This window comes from Oncorhynchus masou, chromosome 14 (assembly GCF_036934945.1).
Source record: "Oncorhynchus masou masou isolate Uvic2021 chromosome 14, UVic_Omas_1.1, whole genome shotgun sequence".
Taxonomy (NCBI): domain Eukaryota; kingdom Metazoa; phylum Chordata; class Actinopteri; order Salmoniformes; family Salmonidae; genus Oncorhynchus; species Oncorhynchus masou.
In genome coordinates this window covers 30,925,112-30,940,743 of record NC_088225.1, presented here as the reverse complement: position 1 = coordinate 30,940,743, position 15,632 = coordinate 30,925,112, and positions in this window count along the sequence as shown.

Here is a 15,632-nt window from a genome sequence, read left to right as displayed (position 1 = left end):
TGCCCATAAAGCCCTTTGAATTGAATTTAATTAAGAAATAAAGATAGAGAGAGAGAGAGAGAGAGAGAGAGAGAGAGAGAGAGAGAGACAGAGAGAGAGAATAGAGGCGTAGGGGGAGGAGGGATTACATCATCCCATTAAACGTAATAGATTCAATCTGGTGGCAATTCCCCTAACGTAAGCTACCCAAACCCCTGCTTCTTTCCCTGCTCCCTGGCTTCCTGCTGAATGAAACATAATGCTATAGTCAGATATATTCAGGCATTTAGCATCCCCCTACTCCCATGCACAACAATGGAAAAACTTATTCACCACTGGCTGCTTCTAACACCAGCTCAGGAAGTTGAGGGGACTTGGAGAATTGGGGTTTGTGGCCTCCAGACCCTGTTTTGTGCTGTTTCTGGCCTGGGAGTGGTGTGTGTGTGTGTGTGTGTGTGTGTGTGTGTGTGTGTGTGTGTGTGTGTGTGTGTGTGTGTGTGTGTGTGTGTGTGTGTGTGTGTGTGTGTGTGTGTGTGTGTGTGTGTGGATAACATGGAGATAATGGTGTGTTGTAATAGGGGAAAGGAGAAATAAGGAAGAGAGGGGAGTTGTGGTTGGAGCGTGAGTCACTCACATCTCACTCTCCATCTCTCTCTCTCTCTCTGACATCATCTTTGGCGCCCATCCGCTGTTCCTCTGGGTTCCATATTTCCACTCTTTTGCGCATTGAACATTTTTGCTTGGTTGCTTTTCCACAGCTCTGTGCTGCCTGCCGGCTACCCCATGCCCATATAAAAAAGAGAAAGAGAGAGGGGACAGCTCCCAGCCTCCTAAATTAACTGTCTTCCAGTCAGTTGCCACTACACACTTGCTTCACAGGCGAGTCCAAATATATGTTTGTACTGCCTTGCAATTGCCAACTCTGACAGTACACACAGATCTGGGATCAAGGCTAAAGGCCTCACCCAAGAGATCGAGAATATATGTAGTACTTCAGTAGTTCACTATGAAGCAATAGTTAAAATATAGAATTTCAGCTTTAGCCACAAATAAATAATCTCTGGTCATGGTCATTCGGACAGGAAAACTATATCAGTGGAAAGATTTCCCACACTGCCCATCCCATACTTCCACCATTGTGATTCATAGTTCATACACCCTGTTGTTGATTTGTTTACATCTCAGGCATAGTGATGCACTTCACTGAAGTAGAGTCTAATGTTTGGCCATGGAAGGTGGCTTCTCATCAGCAAGACTAACTGGATGCATCTTTTGGACGGATTGGTGTTAAGAGTTCTAGAAAGTAGGCGTGGGCAGTAGAGGGAACTACTGTATGGGCACTACTGGGTGTGGGACGAGAAGGAGGAAGAGGAGGAAGAGGAGGAGGAAAAGGAGAAGGAGGAGAAGGAGGAGGAGGAGAAGGAGGAAAAGGAGGAGGAGGAAAAGAAGGAGAAGGAGGTGGAGGAGGAAAAGAAGGAGAAGGAGGAGGAGGAAAAGAAGGAGGAGGAGGTGGAAAGAAGGAAGAGGAGGAGGAGGAGGAGGAGGAAAAGACGGAGAAGGAGGTGGAAAGAAGGAGGAGGAGGTGGAAAGAAGGAGGAGGAGGAGTAGGAAGGAGAAGGAGGTGGAAAGAAGGAAGGGGAGGAGAGGAGGAGGAGAAGGAGGAGGGAATGGAGAAGGAGGTGGAAAGAAGGAGGAGGAGGTGGAAAGAAGGAGGAGGAGGAGGAGGAGGAGGAGGAGAAGGAGGAGGAGGGGGGAAGGAGGAGGAGGAGGAGGAAAAGAAGGAGGAGGAGGTGGAAAGAAGGAGGAGGAGGAGGAGGAGGAGGAGGAGGAGGAGGTGGAGAGGAGGAGGAGGAAGAGGAGGAGGAGGAGGAGGAGGAAAAGAAGGAGGAGGAGGAGAAGGAGGAGGAGGAAAAGAAGGAGGAGGAGGAGGTGGAAAGGAGGAGGAGGAGGTGGAAAGAAGGAGGAGGAGGAGGAGGAGGAGGAGGAGGAGGTGGAAAGAGGAGGAGGAGGAGGAGGAGGAGGAGGAGGAAAGAAGGAGGAGGAGGTGGAAAGAAGGAGGAGGAGGAGGAGGAAAGGAGGAGGAGGAAAGGAGGAGGAGGGGGAAGGAGAAGGAGGAGGAGGAGGAGAAGAAGGAGAAGGAGGTGGAAAGAAGGAGGAGGAGGAGGAGGGAGGAGGAGGAGGAGGAGGAGGGAAAGAAGGAGGAAGGAGGTGAGGAGGAGGAGGAGGAGGAGGAGGAGGTGGAAAAGAAGGAGGAGGAGGAGGAAAGGAGGAGGAGGAGGAGGAGGAGGAGGAGGAGGAGGAGGAGGAGGAGGAGGAGGAAAGAAAGGAGAAGGAGGTGGAGCAGGAGGAGGAGGAAAAGAAGGAGAAGGAGGTGGAGCAGGAGGAGGAGGAGGAGGAGGAGGAGAAGGAGGAGGAGGAAAAGAAGGAGAAGGAGGTGGAGCAGGAGGAGGAGGAGGAGGAGGAGGAGGAGGGGGAAAAGGAGGAGGAGGAGGAGAAGGAGGGAAATAAGGAGAAGGAGGAGGAAAATCTTAGAAAGTTTGGAAGTCACCTTTCAGTGGGAATGGAAGCTTTTCCCTTCTGTTCTAATCTATTGGAAATTGACTGCTCTCCTTGGTTACCTTTCACAGAAACATTTTTGGTTACAAACCTACTAAGAACTGAATCATATCACATTTCATTAAGATCTTTGTTTCAAAAGGACCTTTCTCATTAGACAACACAGCTCCACCCTGTTCACTTCCCATCAAGCACTGGGATGTCATAACCAGCTTTCTCTTAATGTGTTACATCTGCCTATTGACGTCTTTATCCTCCTGTTATTGTAAGGGTGGGTTAGACGTTCAAATGACCATTTCCTCTTTTACTGGTCACAAGCTGCTTGGTAGCTGGGTGTAGGCCTTTCATTTCACAATCAAACAATGAGGATTGGGACAGCTTCCCCTGGAGGTGGACAGTGAACCTGACCTTTAGGCAGTGATGACCTTGCATCAAGAAGATGCAGCTGAGTCAGAACGTGCCAAGGATGTTGGGTGGTTGGGGTTGGAGCCCATTTTGCAATGCGAATTGTCTTAAGTCGGCGCAGCCTGCTCCGGGACGTCTCCCTGCTGGCTTGGGAAAAACCTTGGATCTCTCCACCGTTCCCTCTGAGTACCAGGACTTACGGGAAGTTTTCAACTCTGCATGCCTCGGGGCGACTTTATTCCCTGTCGGGTCCAGAGACAAAAGTGATGGAAGGGTGTATTGAGGACTCTCTCACTGCAGGGATTATGCGTCCATCTTTCTCCCCCGCTGGCGCAGGGTTCTTCTTCTGCGTCCGTGTATCGACTACTGGGGCCTCAATGACATTACGCTTAAAAAACGTTACCCGCTACCACTCACCTCCTCAGCTTTTGAGCCTCTCATCTTCTCCAAGTTGGACCTTCGGAACACCTACCATCTGGTTTGGATACAGGAAGGAGACAAATGGAAGACTGCCTTTAACACGGCTAGCGGACACTACGTGTACCTGGTGATGCCGTTCGGTTTGACCAACGCTCCCGTTCCAGGCTGTGGTCAATGATGTGCTCCGAGACATGTTGAACCGATTTGTGTTTGTCTATCTCAATAACATCTTCATTTATCCAGGCATCTCCTGGAGAACCAGCTTTTCGAGAAAGGTGGAGAAATGTGAGTTCCATCGCTCCAACTTCTCCTTCCTAGGATATGTCATCGCTGCAGGGAATATTCAGATGGACCCTGACAAGGTGAGAGCAGTGGTGGATTGGCCTCAACCCACATCTAGAGTACAGCTATAATGTTTCCTGGGGTTTGACAATTTAGTCCGTTGTTTCGTCCGGGGTTATAGAACCCTTGCTTCCCCCGGCAAGCTCTGGCTGGCCTCCTTCAACCACTCCCTGTCCCTCACTGCCCCTGGTCCCATATATCCTTGGACTTCATCACGGGCCTCCCTCCGTCAGATGTCAACACATCCATCCGTACGGTGGTGGACAGGCTTTCCAAAGCCGCCCATTTTATTCCCCTTCCTATGTTTCCCTCAGCTAAGGAGACGGCCCAGCTCACGGTGTAGCACATCTTCCAGAGTCATGGACTGCCGGTCGACATGGTCTCCAATCGCGGTCCTCAGTTCTCGTCCCGGTTCTGGAAGGCATTGGGTCAACAGCAGCCTTCATCCCCAGTCTAACGGCCAGTCGGAGCGAGCCAATCAGGATCTGGAGACAACTCTTCAGTTCCTCATCTCCACCAATCCCACCTCCTGGAGCCAGCAACAGGATGTTCGTCCCAGATGTTTGTCCAACGTTGTTGCCGTACCTGGAAGAGAGCCCGGGCCACTTTTCTCAAGACCACCTCCAGGTATCGACGACAGGCAGACTACCACCGGACCCCCGCTCCCCACTACCGTCTTTAGCAGAGGGTATGGCTGTCCACTCGGGATCTGTCCTTCCGGGTGAAGTCCCGCAAACTTTCCCCATCTCTAAGGTCCTTAGCCCCTCTGCTGTTCATCTTCTGTTGCCCCGCACTCTCCGTAAACATCCCACTTTCCATGTATCTAGAATTAAACCTCTGTCTCACAGGCCTTTGTCTCCTGTTTCCAGGCCCACCCCTCTCCCCCCGTCTCATTGACGGCCATCCGGCAAACATGGTGAGGCTCCTCCTGAGTGTTCGACCTCAGGGCATGGCCCGGAGGAGAGGTGCTGGGTCTCCGCCAGGAACATCCTGGACCCAGCCCTCATCACTGAGTTCTGCTGCCGGCACCCCGGTCGACCAGGTATGTGCCCCGGTGGGACGCCAGGTGAAGTCCCTAGAGGGGGGGTACTAACACACCCTGATCTGTTTCACATGTTTTGTGCTAGTCTCCACCCCCCACCAGGTGTCTCCCATTTGTCCCCGTTATCTCCTGTGTATTTACACCTGTGTTTAATGTTTGTCTGTTGCCAGTTCGTCTTCTCCCGTCAAGTCCTACCAGCGTGTTCCTGTGTTCTAGTTTTTCTTAGCCTTCCCAGTTCTGACCTTTCTGCCTGTCCTGACCCTGATCCTGCCTGCCGTCCTGTACCTGCCTGACTGATTTGGATTACACCCCTTTGCCTGCCTTGATTTACCTTTTGCCTGCCCTTTGAACTATAATAAACTCTGAGACTTGTACTATCTGCGTCCTGCATCTGGATGTTAGCCTGAGCCCTGATATGGACAGAGGTATATAGAAAACGGATTGGTCTACACCAGCTTAAAGTGACAAGGCAGATGCTGACTACCCAAAGAAGAAATTCAAATGTAATCATTATGTTCCTCATTTAGAGTAATCCAATGGATTACGTTACCAAGGACTTTTATTGTCATATAATGTGTGATCAGTAATTGATTACATTTATACAAGTAATCTGTCCAGCCCGAATTAGTACTTGCTGAAAGTGTACTGTAGTCTCTACATGTATTTGGACAGTGAAGCCAAAACTGTTTGTTTGTACATGAACAGCCTATGATTCTGTGATGGAGAGTTTGCTGATGTAGATTTAGTTGTGTTAGTTATATGTGTTTGTACAGTGGGTGCGAATAGCCAGTTAACATTATTGACACACATTATTGTAAACATTTCTCTCACTTCCTGGGAACATTAATGTGACAAGATATGATTCCCAATAAGTCAGTTATGGTCATGTGTGTCCTGAAAGTGGTCATTGTGATTTAGAAAAAAACGATGGAAGTTTATTTGTACATTTTTTACAACGCAATTCTACCCGAATTCCAGTACAGCCCTTGGCCAGTATTCCTTCAACATCTCAGCGTAGGAATGCTGATCTAGGATTAGATCCCCCAGTCTCTGTAAGCAATTTAGCTACCATCTAAAAAGACAAAACTGATTCTAGATCAGCACTTCTTCTCTGAGATGATTTATGAATATGGGCCTTGATCCTATAGACTAGACACTTACTGTGATACAGTACGTGTGTAGGAGGGGAGTTTGTGTTTGCCGGAATATTCCAGCAGTATTTCCCCACCTCTTCTGGGAAAGAATTCCAGGAATTATTTTAAAGATTGGTATCTTTGGTTCGAGGAAGTCATACAGTGGGGCAAAAAAGTATTTAGTCAGACACCAATTGTGCAAGTTCTCCCACTTAAAAATATGAGAGAGGCCTGTAATTTTCATCATAGGTACACTTCAACTATGACAGATAAAATGAGAAGAAAAAATCCAGATAATCACATTGTAGGATTTTTAATGAATTTATTTGCAAATTATGGTGGAAAATAAGTATTTGGTCACCTACAAACAAGCAAGATTTCTGGCTCTCACAGACCTGTAACTTATTCTTTAAGAGGCTCCTCTGTCCTCCACTCGTTACCTGTATTAATGGCACCTGTTTGAACTTGTTATCAGTATAAAAGACACCTGTCCACAACCTCAAACAGTCACACTCCAAACTCCACTATGGCTAAGACCAAAGAGCTGTCAAAGGACACCAGAAACAAAATTGTAGACCTGCACCAGGCTGGGAAGACTGAATCTGCAATAGGTTTGAAGAAATCAGCTTGGTTTGAAAGAAAATCAACTCGATCTGCTCCACGCAAGGAATAAAATTATTAGGAAATGTCCAAAGACATACAAGACCACTGATAATTTCCCTCGATCTGGGGCTCCACGCAAGATCTCACCCCGTGGGGTCAAAATGATCACAAATGATCACAAGAACGGTGAGCAAAAATCCCAGAACCACACGGGGGACCTAGTGAATGACCTGCAGAGAGCTGGGACCAAAGTAACAAAGCCTACCAACAGTAACACACTACGCCGCCAGGGACTCAAATCCTGCAGTGCCAGACATGTTCCCCTGCTTAAGCTAGTACATGTCCAGGCCCGTCTGAAGTTTGCTCGAGAGCATTTGCATGATCCAGAAGAAGATTGGGAGAATGTCATATGGTCAGATGAAACCAAAATATAACTTTTTGGTAAAAACTCAACTCGTCGTGTTTGGAGGACAAAGAATGCTGAGTTGCATCCAAAGAACACCATACCTACTGTGAAGCATGGGGGTGGAAACCTCATGCTTTGGGGCTGTTTTTCTGCAAAGGGACCAGGACGACTGATTCGTGTAAAGGAAAGAATGAATGGGGCCATGTATCGTGAGATTTTGAGGGAAAACCTCCTTCCATCAGCAAGGGCATTGAAGATGAAACGTGGCTGGGTCTTTCAGCATAACAATGATCCCAAACACACCGCCCGGGCAACGAAGGAGTGGCTTCGTAAGAAGCATTTCAAGGTCCCGGAGTGGCCTAGCCAGTCTCCAGATCTCAACCCCATAGAAAATCTTTGGAGGGAGTTGAAAGTCAGTGTTTCCCAGCAACAGCCCCAAAACAAATGACTTAAATGTAATGTAAATGTAAAACATCACTGCTCTAGAGGAGATCCGCATGGAGGAATGGGCCAAAATACCAGCAACAGTGTGTGAAAACCTTGTGAAGACTTACAGAAAACGTTTGACCTCTATCATTGCCAACAAAGGGTATATAACAAAGTATTGAGATAAACTTTTGTTATTGACCAAATACTTATTTTCCACCATAATTTGCAAATAAATTCAATAAAAATCCTACAATGTGATTTTCTGGATTTTTTCTCTCATTTTGTCTGTCATAGTTGAAGTGTACCTATGATGAAAATTACAGGCCTCTCTCATCTTTTTAAATGGGAGAACTTGCACAATTGGTGGCTGACTAAATACTTTTTTGCCCCACTGTATGTACGTCAACAACAAACAAACAAACAAACAAACAAACAAACAAACAAAACAAACCACCCAGCTCCAATTTATGCTAATTTCTAAATTAGCAATGAGTTTTCTGCAATTTACTAACAGGATGGCGTTGGTGAAGAAGCTTGACTGTGTTGAAAAGGTCAAGTGCAATTTATAGGGACATAAGACCTCAAAAGTAGTCTAAGGTAAAGACGAGTCCACCTCCCATGCCATCGGTTGTATACAGACATGTACCAACCCCAAATGAATGGAAAACATAAACACAGCAAATCTGGGAATGAAATGGTGCTTACCTCTTCCATTCATTTCAGAGGGTGGTATAAACACTTTATGTTTAAGGTAAATACATCATTAATATGACATAAACGATGAACAACTAAACTTCCATCGTGTATCTTTAAATTATAATGACTATTGTGTATTAGCACCGGGTTGGGTAGTAACGGATTACATGTAACAGGGATTACATCATCAGATACATCAAATGAAGTAACTGTAATCAACCTAGATGACTTTTGAAAAAAATGTGTAATCAGTGTACAGTCTTAAAAACAGATGATAACATATTGGATTATGTGGGCTATAAGTGTTTGCCTTAAACACACTGAAATAGCAGATTTTTGGAACATCTTGTAAAGTTTGGAAGTCACCGTTCAGTGGGAATGGAAGCTTTTCCCTTCTGTTCTAATCTATTGGAAATTGTCTGCTCTCCTTGGTTACCTTTCACAGAAACGTTTTGTAACCAAAAACGTCAGTCCCCACCTACTAAGAACTGAATCATATCACATTTCATTAAGATCTTTGTTTCAAAAGGACCTTTCTCATTAGACAACACAGCTCCACCCTGTTCACTTCCCATCAAGCACTGGGATGTCATAACCAGCTTTCTCTTAATGTGTTACATCTGCCTATTGACGTCTTTATCCTCCTGTTATTGTAAGGGTGGGTTAGACGTTCAAATGACCATTTCCTCTTTTACTGGTCACAAGCTGCTTGGTAGCTGGGTGTAGGCCTTTCATTTCACAATCAAACAATGAGGATTGGGACAGCTTCCCCTGGAGGTGGACAGTGAACCTGACCTTTAGGCAGTGATGACCTTGCATCAAGAAGATGCAGCTGAGTCAGAACGTGCCAAGGATGTTGGGGGGGTTTGGTGGGAGAGGTAACTGATGATTGGTCGACAGCAGCATAAAATGAAGAGGCAGATGTTAGCTAACCAAAGAAGAAATCCTGATTAGCACTTTTTGCAAATATAAAGGGCTCTCCATGTGTATTTGGACAGTGAGGCTAAACGTTTTTTATTTGAATAATCTTTGATTCAGTGAGGGAGAGTTTGCTCGTGTAGATTTTATTGTGTTAGCTATATGTGTTTGTACAATGGGTGCAAATAGTCTGTTAAGATTATTGGCACACATTATTGTAAACTTTTCTATCATTTCCTGGGAACATTAATGTGACAACATTGGGGCGGCAGGGTAGTCTAGTGGTTAGAGCGTTGGACTAGTAACCGGAAGGTTGTGAGTTCAAACCCCCGAGCTGACAAGGTACAAATCTGTCGTTCTTCCCCTGAACAGGCAGTTAACCCACTGTTCCCAGGCCGTCATTGAAAATAAGAATGTGTTCTTAACTGACTTGCCTGGTTAAATAAAGGTCAAATAAAAATAAAAAAATATGACAAGATATGATTCCCAATAACATTTACATTTAAGTCATTTAGCAGACGCTCTTATCCAGAGCGACTTAAGTCAGTTATGGTGTCCTGAAAGTGGTCATTGTGATTCAAAGACACTATGGAAGTTTAGTTGCTAATTGTTTACAACTCAAATCAATATGGACTTGAATTGAGTTGTAAGCAAATTGTTCTGTGATATTGTCTGCATGTTGTATACTTCTGTGGGACATTAGACCTATCACATCAGAAGACCAATTTTAAGGTCTAAAACATCAGACTAACTTAGATTTTGGAGTGTTATGTCCCTTTAATTTATTGAATACAAATGCATTGCTCTGCAGACAGTGCAGGTATCCCTTCTTCTTTGACCTCAATGAGACAAGCTGTTCAAACAGAACTAGTGCAGGTCTCACTGACTTCAACAGGCGTTTGTTCACGACTGTGGATTGGTCTGCATAAGAAAATAGACAGACATAAGGTTTTCATTTGCACAATGAGGTGGGATTTGTCAAAGTGCAATGTAAGCAAGCAGCCCCCTCTGAACGTAAGCAGCACACTGTAAATACCCAGTGAGGCTGGGGGGAATGGTCCAACCTCGCTAGCCCAAATTATACACTTGCAGGGACAGAAATACTCCCTCTCAAAGGAACTGCCCAGTGAGACCGAAAAAGAGGGTCTCATTGTGGGAACTAGTGGGAGTCATGTCAGTGACCCACATCCTCTGCTCACCCCCCACCACACACACGCGCGTGCTCACATACACACCGCGCACATACACACACAGACACATGCACACGACACATACATACCGACACAGACACACACACACACACATGCACACGACACATACACACCGACAGGTGTGCACACATACATGCATAAAAAACACACACACACAACACACACAGACAAGTGTGCGCACACACACTTGGCTCAATGGTGACCTGACCACTACCCTGCCCCTTCACCCCCTTCCCCCCAGGCCTCTTACTCCTCCAACTCTTTCCATTCATGCTGTCTTTCATTTAATCCCAGTTCCTCCTCTCTTTCATTTGATCCCACTGGACAATTCCCATGGTCTTCCATTCATCAGCAGCTCTATTAATATGTTAGTATTGAAGACACCCTGAAACACTGAATGATCTGTGTTGGCTGTCTCCTCCTTTGGGGTGATGATGAGGCTTAACTGAACAGCTGTGGTTAGATATGAATATCCCTTTAAATGTCTTCAGAATGTCCTCTTGTGGCCTGGACATAATGTCTGATTGCATATGATTCACATCAGGGACTCTGGTCAAGTGGACCACAATGCACCACAGTGGACCACTCTGCCTACGGTGTGACTGCGTGTTCACACAATGAATCACAATGATTCACATGAATTTCAACAGTGCGTCTACAGTAAACAGAGACTGTGGAGACAGAAGAGAGTTGTTTTGGAATTGTCGTAGGTGTGTGATGTAACATTCATAGCTACTTACTCACGGTGGAACTTTTCCGAAATTGAAGTTTACTGTGAGATTTTATAACCGCACACTCATTTCCTCGGGCAGACCCCGGATATGACACAGACACGTCCGGGAAAGTGTCCCGGGAGAAAAAAGACCTGACATTTCATACAGTAGAATACAGGGGGCAGAGTTAGTTCTTCACAGGTTATCTCCGAACTCTTCTTTCTGTATACGATCCACCCCCTGACAATTCCACCCCTCAAATGTCTGTATGGGTCATTTATGATTTGTACGTGTGTGTAGGCATTGTAAGTGTTCGAGTAAATGACCAGTATTATGCAATACTGTGAGAGTGAGGTGGAATTATGTCATCAGTGATACTAACACAGAATTTCAAACCTGTCTGGCCTTTTCAACCAGACGCCACTGGGCTGTGACACAGCAATGTATTTCCCTCCTCCAGAGACAAAATACATGGGATTACTTCTATCAAAACAGTCTTACAACGCCTCTTCTTCAAAGAGTTGGCATGTTTCAACAGAGATGCACTGCACAGTATGTGACAGATGTTTGTACACATGAGCTGTAATAATAATAGTTCTTATCAGCTCACGCTCTCCACGGCCTTCCCCAGACTAAACCATCATGTCTACTTTCTGGATTATGGATTACAGGAATTCATTATTACACACACGATCTCTTAAAGGGATAGTTTAGTAAGATTACCGTTTTTATATTAGTTGATTTGATATGGGCATGACATTTAAAAATGTGCCTTTTTCAGCAGGACACGTTTTGGAACTTTTAGTTAGAAATATGTTATGTAGAACAAACATGCCTCTCCGACATGTAGAACAAGGAATAGAGTAGGCTCTATTCATGGAATTTCATGGAATGTGCGGCAACGTTTGGCAACTGAACATGGTGTAAGGGAGTGCGTAACTGGCGGCAGGAAGTCAGGCACAGGAGAGCAAAACTGGGTCATCAACGGAGCAGTTTGATTCATAAAACCCCCGGTAACCAGAACAACAAACAAATGGGTACAAAACCCGTCACACACCAGAGAAAACGTGCACATGCACTTACAATAAACAATTCTGCACAAAGACATGGGGGGAACAGAGGGTTAAATACACAACATGTCATGAGGGAAATGAGACCAGGTGTGTGGGAGGACAAGACAAAACAAAAGGAAAATGAAAAGTGGATTGATGATGGCTGAAAGACCGGCGACGCCGAGCGCCGTGCGAACAAGGAGAGGAACAGACATCGGTGGAAGTCGTGACACGCGGCCCATTCCTCCACCAGACAATCCCCCCCCTCAGGTTTCCATGTGACTCACTCTCCATAACGTGGGTGTAATGTAAGATGTAATAACGTGGGTGTAATGTAAGATGTAATAACGTGGGTGTAATGTAAGATGTAATAACGTGGGTGTAATGTAAGATGTAATAACGTGGGTGTAATGTAAGATGTAATAACGTGGGTGTAATGTAAGATGTAATGGGTGTAATGTAAGATGTAATAACGTGGGTGTAATGTAAGATGTAATAACGTGGGGTGTAATGTAAGATGTAATAACGTGGGTGTAATGTAAGATGTAATGGGTGTAATGTAAGATGTAATAACGTGGGTGTAATGTAAGATGTAATAACGTGGGTGTAATGTAAGATGTAATAACGGGGGTGTAATGTAAGATGTAATAACGTGGGTGTAATGTAAGATGTAATGGGTGTAATGTAAGATGTAATAACGTGGTGTAATGTAGATGTAATAACGTGTAATGTAAGATGGTGTAATAAGATGTAATAACGTGGGTGTAATGTAAGATGTAATAACGTGGGTGTAATGTAAGATGTAATGTGGGTGTAATGTAACGTGTAATGTAAGGTGTAATGTAAGATGTAATAACGTGGGTGTAATGTAAGATGTAACGTGGGTGTAAGATGTAATAACGTGGGTGTAATGTAAGATGTAATAATGTAATAACGTGGGTGTAATGTAAGATGTAATAATGTAAGATGTAATAACGTGGGTGTAATGTAAGATGTGTAATGTAAGATGTAATAACGTGGGTGTAATGTAAGATGTAATGTAAGATGTAATAAGATGTAATAACGTGGGTGTAATGTAAGATGTAATGGGTGTAATGTAAGATGTAATAACGTGGGTGTAATATAAGATGTATTAAACGTGGGTGTAATGTAAGATGGTGTGATGGTGTAATGTAAAATGTAATTACATGTAAGTGATGTAAGTACAAGTGTTGTAAGAGGTGAGCCAGCCTGCACGGGACTGTCGGGGCTTGCATGTTGTCAAGTAACGTCATTGAACACTTCTGACTGATATAAATACAGAGATATACTAACTAGAGGACAGTGACTGATATAAATACAGAGATATACTAACTAGAGGACAGTGACTGATATAAATACAGAGATATACTAACTAGAGGATATAGTGACTAGAGGACAGTGATATAAATACAGAGATATACTAACTAGAGGACAGTGACTGATATAAATACAGAGATATACTAACTAGAGGACAGTGACTGATATAAATACAGAGATATACTAACTAGAGGACAGTGACTGATATAAATACAGAGATATACTAACTAGAGGACAGTGACTGATATAAATACAGAGATATACTAACTAGAGGACAGTGACTGATATAAATACAGAGATATACTAACTAGAGGACAGTGACTGATATAAATACAGAGATATACTAACTAGAGGACAGTGACTGATATAAATACAGAGATATACTAACTAGAGGACAGTGACTGATATAAATACAGAGATATACTAACTAGAGGACAGTGACTGATATAAATACAGAGATATACTAACTAGAGTGACAGTGACTGATATAAATACAGAGATATACTAACTAGAAGACAGTGACTGATATAAATACAGAGATATACTAACTAGAGGACAGTGACTGATATAAATACAGAGATATACTAACTAGAGGACAGTGACTGATATAAATACAGAGATATACTAACTAGAAGACAGTGACTGATATAAATACAGAGATATACTAACTAGAGGACAGTGACTGATATAAATACAGAGATATACTAACTAGAGGACAGTGACTGATATAAATACAGAGATATACTAACTAGAGGACAGTGACTGATATAAATACAGAGATATACTAACTAGAGGACAGTGACTGATATAAATACAGAGATATACTAACTAGAAGACAGTGACTGATATAAATACAGAGATATACTAACTAGAGGACAGTGACTGATATAAATACAGAGATATACTAACTAGAGGACAGTGACTGATATAAATACAGAGATATACTAACTAGAGGACAGTGACTGATATAAATACAGAGATATACTAACTAGAGGACAGTGACTGATATAAATACAGAGATATACTAACTAGAGGACAGTGACTGATATAAATACAGAGATATACTAACTAGAGGACAGTGACTGATATAAATACAGAGATATACTAACTAGAGGACAGTGACTGATATAAATACAGAGATATACTAACTAGAAGACAGTGACTGATATAAATACAGAGATATACTAACTAGAGGACAGTGACTGATATAAATACAGAGATATACTAACTAGAGGACAGTGACTGATATAAATACAGAGATATACTAACTAGAGGACAGTGACTGATATAAATACAGAGATATACTAACTAGAGGACAGTGACTGATATAAATACAGAGATATACTAACTAGAGGACAGTGACTGATATAAATACAGAGATATACTAACTAGAGGACAGTGACTGATATAAATACAGAGATATACTAACTAGAGGACAGTGACTGATATAAATACAGAGATATACTAACTAGAGGACAGTGACTGATATAAATACAGAGATATACTAACTAGAGGACAGTGACTGATATAAATACAGAGATATACTAACTAGAGGACAGTGACTGATATAAATACAGAGATATACTAACTAGAGGACAGTGACTGATATAAATACAGAGATATACTAACTAGAGGACAGTGACTGATATAAATACAGAGATATACTAACTAGAGGACAGTGACTGATATAAATACAGAGATATACTAACTAGAGGACAGTGACTGATATAAATACAGAGATATACTAACTAGAGGACAGTGACTGATATAAATACAGAGATATACTAACTAGAGGACAGTGACTGATATAAATACAGAGATATACTAACTAGAAGACAGTGACTGATATAAATACAGAGATATACTAACTAGAGGACAGTGACTGATATAAATACAGAGATATACTAACTAGAGGACAGTGACTGATATAAATACAGAGATATACTAACTAGAGGACAGTGACTGATATAAATACAGAGATATACTAACTAGAGGACAGTGACTGATAGAAATAGAGAGAGATACTAACTAGAGGACAGTGACTGATAGAAATAGAGAGAGATACTAACTAGAGGACAGTGACTGATAGAAATAGAGAAAGATACTAACTCGAGGAGAGTGACTGATAGAAATAGAGAGAGATACTAACTAGGAGACAGTGACTGAGAAATAGAGAGAGATACTAACTAGAGTACTAACTCGAGGACAGTGACTGATAGAAATAGAGAGAGATACTAATAGAAATATAAATACAGAGATATACTAACTAGGAGACAGTGACTGATAGAAATAGAGATATACTAACTAGAGGACAGTGACTGATATACTAACTAAGATATACTAACTAGAGGACAGTGACTGATATAAATACAGAGATATACTAACTAGA